This window comes from Homalodisca vitripennis, chromosome 1 (assembly GCF_021130785.1).
Source record: "Homalodisca vitripennis isolate AUS2020 chromosome 1, UT_GWSS_2.1, whole genome shotgun sequence".
In the NCBI taxonomy this organism is placed as follows: Eukaryota; Metazoa; Arthropoda; class Insecta; order Hemiptera; family Cicadellidae; genus Homalodisca; species Homalodisca vitripennis.
The window spans coordinates 66,476,637-66,487,610 of record NC_060207.1 but is presented as its reverse complement, the minus strand read 5'-3'; the positions used below and the strand labels follow the sequence as shown (position 1 = coordinate 66,487,610).

At 32.2% G+C, this 10,974-nt stretch overlaps 1 protein-coding gene across 1 annotated transcript in view; it reads left to right on the top strand.

Moving 5' to 3' along the window:
* Positions 1 to 9,185: 9,185 nt before the first annotated feature.
* Positions 9,186 to 10,974, top strand: part of LOC124363736 (pancreatic triacylglycerol lipase-like) — a 33,309-nt gene continuing 31,520 nt past the window's right edge. The window contains exon 1 of the mRNA XM_046819009.1: positions 9,186 to 9,312. The gene's annotated coding sequence lies outside the window, so the exon portion shown is untranslated. The remainder of the gene's footprint in view (positions 9,313 to 10,974) is intronic.

Here is a 10,974-nt window from a genome sequence, read left to right as displayed (position 1 = left end):
TTGTTTGCAGTTCACTTCGCGGATTTTTCGAAAACGTCCTCATATGCTCGTGAATTTCAATAAGAAAATATTGCCCCCGAATTTTGTAACAAATAAGAAATCCCCACTGAACCTTCCTTCTCTAAAGACGAACTAAACTCCTTAAAATCTGCATCAAATTTCTCACCTGGTCCAAATAATATTCTCTATACTATTTTGTACTATGGGTCAGGATATGACCTCTCCGGCTACCTCCCTCCAAGTTATCGGCTCACCTCCCTCATAAGTTGCTTTTACAAAATCCTCGAGAGGATGGTTAATCGGAGACTTGTGTGGTTCCTGAAAAAGAACAATCTTCTTTCTTCGATCCATCGCACAATGTAGAGTAAAACTCTCATACTGAAGGGACATTGAATCAATAGTTGTGAGAATATTAAACTTCTGGGTCACACTTTCGATACCAGTCTAACTTGGGGGGCACACCCAGAAGTCTAAGAGAAAAATTTTTAAAGCGGCTTAACATTTTAGAGCTCTGAGTGGAGCATAATGAGGGGCAGATAGGAGCTCATGCTCAAGTTCTATAAAGCCACCATTCGTTCTTGGTTGGATTACGGATGTCAAGCATATGGGTCAGCAAGGCCCAGTGCCCTAAAATTGTCGGGACACAATACACAATTCTGCCTTAAGGCTGGCCACTGAGCTTTTCCCTCAACTCTTATTGTAAGCCTTCTTGCATAAACAGGAGAAGCATCTATAGAAGAACGGAAATGTCCTTAATTTATTTTTATTCAATATCAACTAAACCAGACAACCCTTCTTTCGAACTAATTGTCAACAATCAATTTCAAAAGTCGTTCCTAGCAAGACTAAGATATATGTAGCTCTTCGGTGTCAGGGCTACAAGTCTATGCTGAAAACCTTGTCGCCTTGACAAATACGAAGTTAAAATTTCACGCCAGTGTGACGTCCCACCTTGAAGTGTTTCAAAGCCTTGCATCTGTGTATGGCTAATTTTAAGAAGTCGTCAACACCAGAAGCTGTGCACCGGCAAGAATTCCGACTAATAATAAATAGCCTCGCACCATGCGATGTAGTTTATACCGACAGCTCGAAAGGAAATTCAAGCACAGGGTGCGCTTTCGTTACCGCGAATTGTTGGTACGACTTCAGACGTCTAAATGATTTATTCATTTATACGGTAGAATTCACAGCCATAACAAAGGCTTTGAGCATAGTATGGTCTAGGACTGGGATGTTGGTAGTCTGTACAGACTCCCTTAGCGCCTTACAGGGTATAAGTGACATCTTCTCGAAGAATATTGTTGTTCGGGATATATAGAGCTCTCTCCACTACCTTCAATCTGTAACCTTTGTCTGGATCCCAGGTCATTTAGGAATATTTGGAAACGAGCTGGCAGATAAAGGAGCTAAAGAAGCACTTCAACTCCAGCCTTTCTCTACACGGATGATGGCATTAGACACATTGTCCCTGTGGCGAAGGCTAAACTAAAAGCTAGGTGGAGTTCCAAGTGGCGGAGAGCCGACAACAAACTAAGATTGATCCAAGCAGTGTTGTACCCATCGATGTATAATAGAACTGGATGAGGCGCTCATGTACTCCCCCTACCACCTGTAGGCAACAGAGCCCGGTGTAGGCATACCGTCTTATGGCATTTGTCGTGCACTCGTCCGTTTTATAGGTTTTTCATGTTTGTAAAGCTTTTTTATTTGAAAAGCTTTAGTATAAAAACCACTAAGTTTATTATTTTACTTCGTCTGTAAGCCAAAATTACAATTATTGCAATGATTAATAGGAAAACAGTTCTGACATAATTGGATCTCAGGGTAATTTTAATACTATTAAACAGGAACTATAACATCGCATGTATCCATCTTATTATAAACGTAAAATATAAGGTAAAATATAGTATCACAGTGATTAAAAAAAATATGTATTCGGAAGTAATATTACAAACGTAAATAAAACTATGTACTTAATGCCTGTTAATTATTTATACATTTCTAAACAAAACTAATTTGTTTAGTTTTTATCGAATGCCAAGACTGGCCAATACAGCGTTTGATGTTTTTTCTTTAGCTGAATGGAAACACACTATTTAAAAAAATACATTGGCAATTAATTTTACTAGCACCATTTCGTGAATATCTTTACTATAATCATAGCAACTAAAATGGCCTTTAAATACATTTTCAGCTAGCTTTCTACAGGCTAATATTGTTAAACATTTAGTATCTATTTTATTTTTGGTTCATTACATGTCAGGATGGTATGCAAAAATTTTACAATTTTCATAACATCAGAAGAGACTGATTAATTTTCCCCTAGACACACAGTCAGAGAAATGAGTGTAAGAGCTTAAATCTAACATACTTTTATACATAAGCAAGTTACAACATTCTTCGCATTTAATCGTAGAAAAATGTTTTTACTATAAATCCACTAATGTAATACAGGATATTGTTTTTGTAAATGAACAAATATTATTTTCGACTAAGCTTTTAAGTTTATCTATCTCTTCTACGTCTCCATTGTGTTGAATTCTCAATTTTAGCAAACTGATATCATCAAAATATAAACAATTACTATCTTCAGAGGCCTGTACAATATTTCTGAACATAAGTTTCCTCAAAGCCCACTGGAATTGCTTAACATTAGGATTATTATTATTATTACCTCCTTGAGACCTAATACAAGAAAAAAGCAGTTCCAAGTGATCTTGAGAAAACTGGTATGATAGAATATACTTAAAATCTAAATCAACTAATAATCTCTTAGCTAAAATTGTAATTACTTTTATGTTTATTAGGAATCCAAGAGCAAACGTCTTTCTTGGGTGTTTTAAAATAGATATACCACCAAAATCTTCAAATTAGATAAATAGTTTTTGTAACTATCATTTAGCATGTTAATGCACTCATTCAAATTGTTTTTCTTAGTGGACTCTTATGGTTTTTACCATAAGGACCTCTGGAATTAAAAATATAAAATAGTCTGTCTATAACCCTGATAAACTTTACTGTAGCCTCAGCTTCTACTAAGTCTGGATCCTTTTTCTTAGAGAATAGCATCAGCAACGCCCAAACTTAAAGCCTGAGCTGCAATGTTTACATTAATTTTTAAATTGGTTAACGTAATGTGTTTATTTGACAATTTATTTGTAAACTTTAAATTGTAATACTCTGTTTTATTTGTAAGGAATTATGTCTGTGAATAAACTTAAAATGAACGTGGCCATCTACAGATTGTATTTTGCCCTTTTTTGCTAGTGTGTTTCTTGCTGATTTTAACATATGGCATGCGTCTAAGATATGACATACTTTTCTGTGATTTCCAGTTTTAAAAATGAAAATTGGTTTGTCTGGTGATTTACAACCAAGCTTTTCTACATCAGATAATTATGTTCGTACATGTACCATCGAATGTTTTATTTTCTACATAAATACCTACATCATAAAGTTTTAAAATACATGTTTTTATTAGTTTGGAGAGAACGTGTGAGCTTATTTTATCAATATAAAAATAGCCTACTGCACAGTTAAAACTACCTGTCAAATGTAGCAACTTCAAACACAAGTGCCTTACTAGCCAGTGTCTCAGGAGAATCTATATGCTTATTATTGTTCAATGTGACATAACCACAATTTTGACCCGCATATAAAACCTGCTTTCTAATGCTCATTGCACCAAAAACTAAATTAACATGTTTCAAGTAATGCACCTTGAAACAGAACGCGCTAAACAACTGTAAACTGCAAAACAGATGTGCAGCAAGTGTGTGTAAACATAGGGTAGGCGCGCCTTCTTGCCTACATGGGGGTGGGGGCGGAGTCAGTGGCCGGCCGGCGGACCGATTTTGTGGCGTTTTCGCGCCTTCAGTTAGCGATCCAGTTCTATTATACATCAATGGTTATACCATGGGACACAGCGTCCTGACGGAACCGTCGCGAGGAGGGAGTGTTGTGTCGTCTCTGACTGGGACACACGCTGCAAACACACGATTACGTCATGAGTAGACACTCCAGCCGATCTGCGAAACATTTCGCTTCGCGAATCTGCCAGTCTCATTGAAAGAGTTCTGATGATGACTGTGTTAGACTCCTTAACTTTCATAAGGGGACCTCTTTATTACATATGATCTAATGTATTAACTGTTATTGTTAAATGCAAATAAATTTATTTGTTGTTAATATTGTTAACTGTTGTTTAATTTGTAATTTTTCTTTAAATTAGTATTAATTGTTATTTTTAATGAGTTGAGCCCCTTTACAGCCATTCGATGAAAGAGATTATTTGTCAGAGTTTTGAGCAAAATGTTTTACATTGTTATCTAGTTGTATTAGAATTATTATTTAGATCTACTATCTATATATCTAGTAGGTCCCTTTACAGCCACTTCGATATAAAAAAGATAATAAAACAAATTATTGGTAAAATCTCTAATAAGTTAGTTTACATGCTTTTATTGAATTATAGTATGCACGAGTATACTACGATTATATGACGTTCACGAAAAGCGAGTAGGTGTCAGCCTTCCTAAGGGCGTTGATAACCCAAGCATTTTACGTCCATAAAAAAAAGAAAATCACTGCTCAGTATGGTATACACTTGGCCTCTAAACGGAGGTCATCCGGTAAGAAATCATAAAACTCTAAATTATCTTTAGAATATTTCAGATACAAAATTAAAATAGGAGAAACTAGAATATCTACACTCTTATGTAAATCCATGGCTTCAGGATAGAACACAGTGTAAATCCTTGGCCACTGATCGAAAATCTTTCAGAAACGAACATGAAATTGGAATTCATTCTTAGTATCAGTGGGGTAAATGACGGACATTGGTGGAATTCCTCAACTCTGCACTATGTTGTTCAGTTGTTTTGGTATGGAATATACCAAATGAACCCTATTTTCATCTCAGTTTATAAATTAAATACTTTTTATTTTTCAACTATTTTGCCAAAATTCCACTTATATATTGTCTGGCTGTAGATTGTGCGTAGCGTGTATATCTGTAACTTGAACGCTGACTATAACTTTGAACATTCTGTACACACACTTATTTGCTTTAATTCTTTTTCCCTCATAATTGATGGAGTAGGGACAAGTGTGTTCTGACAGTTTCCCAAACATCAGATGTTAAGCACTTGTTGCTGTCACACTCAGTGATTGACGTAAGTGCATCAAGCAATCTAAACAGATTTTGTTCCATGTGGACCGTTTCTTCCACTTCACTAAAAAGTATTTAATTCAAGTTTACAAATATATCCGCTTATCTAGTTGATGGAAATGGCACGGCGCAATCGTTCTATAAGAGATACAGTTAGACCTTCGGAAGTGTTCCATTTAAACTGGAAATGATGAATGCTTCGTCCTTTAGAAAACTATTTGAATAAACCCTTTATGTTTTTTTTTATTTTGTTTTTTTGCATTAACGTTAACATTAACTTGAACTGTTTGTTTGGGATCTGGAGAAGCATTTTCAACACGCGCTCGAGTTTGCTCAAATGGAAATTCACACAAATAACAAGTATTACTATGTGTTGTATTATTCCTATACTTAATTTTGTAGTTGAATACACAGACAAATTTACATCATTAAACACGTTTAAGATTGATATAGCAGTTAGTGTTTTGTAAGATTTATACAAATGAGACTAGAGTTTTATAATCTGTAACAATGACAAAGGTTCTCCATATAATTAAAACAAGAAGTTGTAACACCCTAATAAATGTTCTTGCTTTCCGTGTAAACTTGGCTGTACGTTTTCACACATTTAGTGCGAGATGGAACCTTGTGACCCTTCAATCTCTCGTTACCATTAGGTACTATCCGCGGGACTGGTCAGGTGCCAGGTCCATTGTATTTTATTAATTGGACTATTATCAAAATATCACAATGTTTAAGACGATCTGATACAAAAAACAAGTATTACTGTTAATTATGTGAATTCAACAATACAAAACATTTCTTAATTTATATAATTACTTATAAAGTGTTGAGTAAAATTACAAAATAACTATAGAACTCCCTTTTCAGGTAAATGTATTTGCATTTTGACATTTATACGTATCCTCCATAGTACCAATACTGGGGCAGCAGGAAACTCCAGTAAGTTACCGGTGGCTTGTAAAGTCATCTAGGTCTGGATTTCGCTTAAATCTTAAAGATTTCTAAGAAAGCAACCAATATAACAACGTTTCTTTTTTTTTATAAGTTACTGAAAATAGCATATGACCTTCACAATATTCTCGGTTTAATAACTTTTTATTCTGCGATTTTCTCGTTGCCAATATGATTAGTGACAAATGTAACGAGAGTCGCTTTTTTATAAACAGAAATTAAGACTCCCAATCGAACAACACATTTAAATCCTCTTTGCTAATTTGTTCGGCAGTTATCGTGTGTACAGAAAGACAGAAATCAGATTTCGTTATCAGCAAAAACTGGCGGGAGAGGAATTGCTAAATGCACAGCTAATAAACTATTGTGTTGTAAACCAGCGATACTCAGTATGTTAATGGGAAAGCCCACAGTTTAAATACTGTGTCCATTAATAAAGCTTTATAGCTACAACAAAGAGTTTAAAAACTAAAAACATAAACATAAATGTAAGTTTAATGAAAACTAATAAAAAGAGGTCCAGTTTTCGGTAACATGATTGACAATATTCACTACATTCATAACGTTACATTGACAATCCTTTTTCATGGGGTAACCATATTGACAGTTAATGTCTGAAACGCTCAAGGAAAATTCAGTTTGACATTTCAGTTTTAATTATTTATTTTAATACAATAATCTAGAAATGGTATATTATTGTGTAATATATTCCCGCGTATGATCGAGATTTATCTTACTACAACAACTTTGCGTTATTGTATAGGAAATTGTCTAATATAACTTTACCCAAATTTCTATTTAACAAAAACCCACATCCTATGCTAGCATCACAATAAACAAAGAAACCAAGTTTGAGTATAATTTAATTTAACACTGAAGTCATTTCGTTTCAGTTTAAATATATTATATTGACAGAAGATGGGTCTTATCGAAGAGGCCACAATACTTGTAATTGTATCTCAGGGTAGTATTCGTTATTATTGTCTTAGCATCGTTTTGCGTGAACCGGGAAACTTTGAATATTCATGATGCCAGCAGAGTAAACTAAATAAACACATTATTATTTATAAACTTAAATAAAGATGTTCAGTATTTATATTGTAGCTATAACTCATTCTGAGTAAGTTTTCATTTATTATGTGTTTGAACCATGAAAAAGCGCTCAAATCATCAGTATTTTATACAATATTTACAACATATGTTAAAATCATGATACATTTTTAAATAATATAATTGGTAATACTTTTTTTAAATTAATAATTAATGGTAATATTAATTGTATGTTGAATTTGCTACTCTGATGGTGATTTTTGTGGGCACAAATTGGACAAATGTAGATTGTACACAATATAATCCCGTTTGAGATTTAGGGATTATTACGGGTCTGCCCTTGAATTTTTATAGAAGAGTTCGTTTGTTTAAACGTATTTCAAATAGAAAAGCTTCTCGAAAAATATGACAGATCGAATCGGCTTAAGTTTTTGAGATGGATAAAACCCCACAGAAATTTACAGATGAATGTTTTTCAGAAACGACTTTTAGACGTCGCAATTTTTATTTTACTAAAAAAAATTAATGCAATAATCTTATGTAAAATTTAAATGTGTTTTTAAACTGGACAAATGTTTTCACATAAATTAGAATATTGACTTTCATTATAATAACCTTGCAGGATTGTACACCTCTCCAAGAAGAATCCCAAATAAACGACATGCTATTTTAGGAAGTTGACTTAATAGTCCAAATCAATATAAGCTGTAGAATCTGAATATAATAATGTTATTTACATTATTTAAAATATAAATATTTAACGTAAAACCTCTTTGTTCACCCACATCCAAGAAATATATTCAATATAAATATGTTGAAAAAAAATATTCAATTCAATCAAAACTTAATTAAATTATGATACACTCCTTGACAAACTTTTGGTTAACTATTAACCACCTTATCATACCAGGTGGTTTGATCAAACAAACGTGATGAAATCACTCAATATAGTAAACTATTTGTAATTTTATGAAATTTTTATCTGACCTGTAGGACAGAGTTCCTACCGATAGTTATTTAGTAACGGTTACGTATAGTTTTTGAAATATTATTAAAGTTTTGGCCTTATTATTTTATATAAGTCGTTAAAATGTTATAAAGTTAAGTTTGAATTAACCAGTTTGACCATTTCGAACTATTAAGTTTGGATAAAACTATAAAACGCAAATAGCCTAAATCTAAGTTAATTATTCAATACAAAATATACAAAGCCTGTTTATGTGCTAATTTACTGTGTTTCCTATTTTAAAAATAAGGAGGTTCAGTTTCTTATTTAATGATAATCAAGATGAATAATGCCTGCACCGTAGAATCTGAATAAATTTCCTGAATTAAAAAAAAAAAACATAGTTTACAATATTTCATAAACATTAACTAGAAAATATATACTAATGTTAGTTATGAACATCACTGTATGTAAACATATCTTTCTGCATAAACATGTCAATCTTATGTTCGAAGAGATGATTTTAACACTAAAATCAATTATAAAATAGTGATGCGTTTCCTTATGGAAGAATAATTGATTACAGATAATCTATTAAAGAATTTCGCAATATTGTGATGAAAAATATCGTTCAATGCTCAACTCGGCAGTTCTCTTGCGGGGCTCGATAGCATTTTCACGAGCATTTTTCAATCTCGCGGCACTTTCGAAATTAGTAATGAAATTCATTTTTACTGTTCTTTTTTTAATGTATAGAACGGGAAAAGCTTGCAAATGAAACAGAAGAGGAAAAGTGTTTACGCTTGGATACAATTGAAATGCTCTTACAAAACTAATCACAAGAGGAACGCGAAGCGAAATTAATTGTGTATCATGAGTACACTCACAAGAAACCCTACTTTAACAAAGTAGGAATTGATTAAAATAAATTTATATAACTTCTGTTACCACCATTAAACCACGTGCGTGTAATAAATAAATTTGCATGAAGAATATAATGTTGATCAAATGTATATGTATTGGTCGGAGAGAGACATGATGTTTGCCTTGGAATCAAACATAGGCATTACACAGTGCAAGAACGAGGCTACCAGCTTGGTGTGAGGTAGGTAGGCTATTGGTAGTATCCATACGTACATCAGCTCAGTCTCATCTCGGCTAACGTCGCTGCTACTACCAGACTTTTAGCTAGGTATGTAGATATGTGTCAAGTTATACGTAGCCTTTTCTCCCCCACTTTCTACTCATTCATCTGGTACAATATATCAGTATCAATGGAAAATTTAACTTTGTTTTTCTCTCATAACAATTTAATCTGTTCGTATTCTATAACAAATTTGAAAAAAGAAACATGTAATTTTTAATGTGAACACTACATATAAATTGTTATATTTACTTATCGGAATGCTTTAAATTTAAAAAATTAGGTATTTATACAACTATTTAACTTAAATAAAACATCTATATGAATTTGTATATGATAACTTTTAAACGATTTCATTATTGTTATATATGATCCAAAGATCTCCAAGATTGAATACTTCCAAAGATCTACTATACTATAGTATATGTATTTGTGAATTAACAATTCACAAAAATTAGATAAAAATAGGAAAACATCTATTTACCATTTAAAATGTAAACAGGAGTTCATTTTCTATTACTATCTATTTCTACTGTGTGATTCTCTTATATATAATAAAGTTTTAATTGCAACAAATTGGTGCGCTAAAATAAAATAACGTCTTTTCTACATGTTTATAATTTTGAGTATAATATATTATACTATATTATAATTATAATTAACATTCGTAATTATATTTATGTGGTTACAATCTATGTTAAAATTAACTACCAAAGTGATAAAATGAATGCTTGATAATTAATGAATTTTTAACCAATTGAAATAAAACGTAAAATTAATTAATGAAATAAAAAATGCCTTTATTAAAGAGGCAGAGTTAGAGCTATTAAGCCCACTCAACCTCATATTGTATACAGTAAATTTACAATACTTTAATACAATTGTGGTAAACTATTAAATTGTTCTTTAAATAGAAAAAAAAAAAAAAATGCAATATACAAAATTAAATGAACTTAATGTAAAACTCTATATATTGAAATGAATTCCATACTTAAAATAAAATACAAAAGAAAAACTGTATACATATTATGATAAATACAAGAAAATTCAAAATGAAGAGCAAGACGCAAGAAACATTCAATCACTATAACACACCGCTTGACCACATAACCGCAACAAGCAGCACCACCGTCACCCCCACAGGCCCCCCACAGCAAGCCCTTCACCTACTTAGGTTCTCAAGCTATTTATATTATGCAATAATAACAATATAAATAATAATAATTGATACTGAGTAATTACCATTAAATTATATTTCATTACTTGTTAGGTCAATTATTTGAAAAGTTACCAATCGTTTGCTTTAAAAGAAAATATTCAGGTAATATTCAAAAATAGCTTTGAATTAAGGTGAACCATGTTAAATTAAACTCCTCTGCATTGTCAGTTTGATAACGGTTGAAAGTTTTTTTTATAAAATCGAATCATTATCGTTTTTGAACCACTCAAACAGAAGTAATATTTAGGTTATTCTTTTTGTTAAATGAAAATCCACTATATGGGGAAAACTCACTGTGTATATTGAGTTCCTAGGTGCAAGTCTGTGTTTTCACTGTGGTCACTATAATTACCTCACTGATGATTAATTTAAACTCCAGAATTACAGTACTTACATATCCAGCTGTGTTTTACAGGTGTACTAGACAATATTCGACAACTTTTAAATGAAAATATTACAAAACTCGTTGGAACTCTGCACGACGATATTAA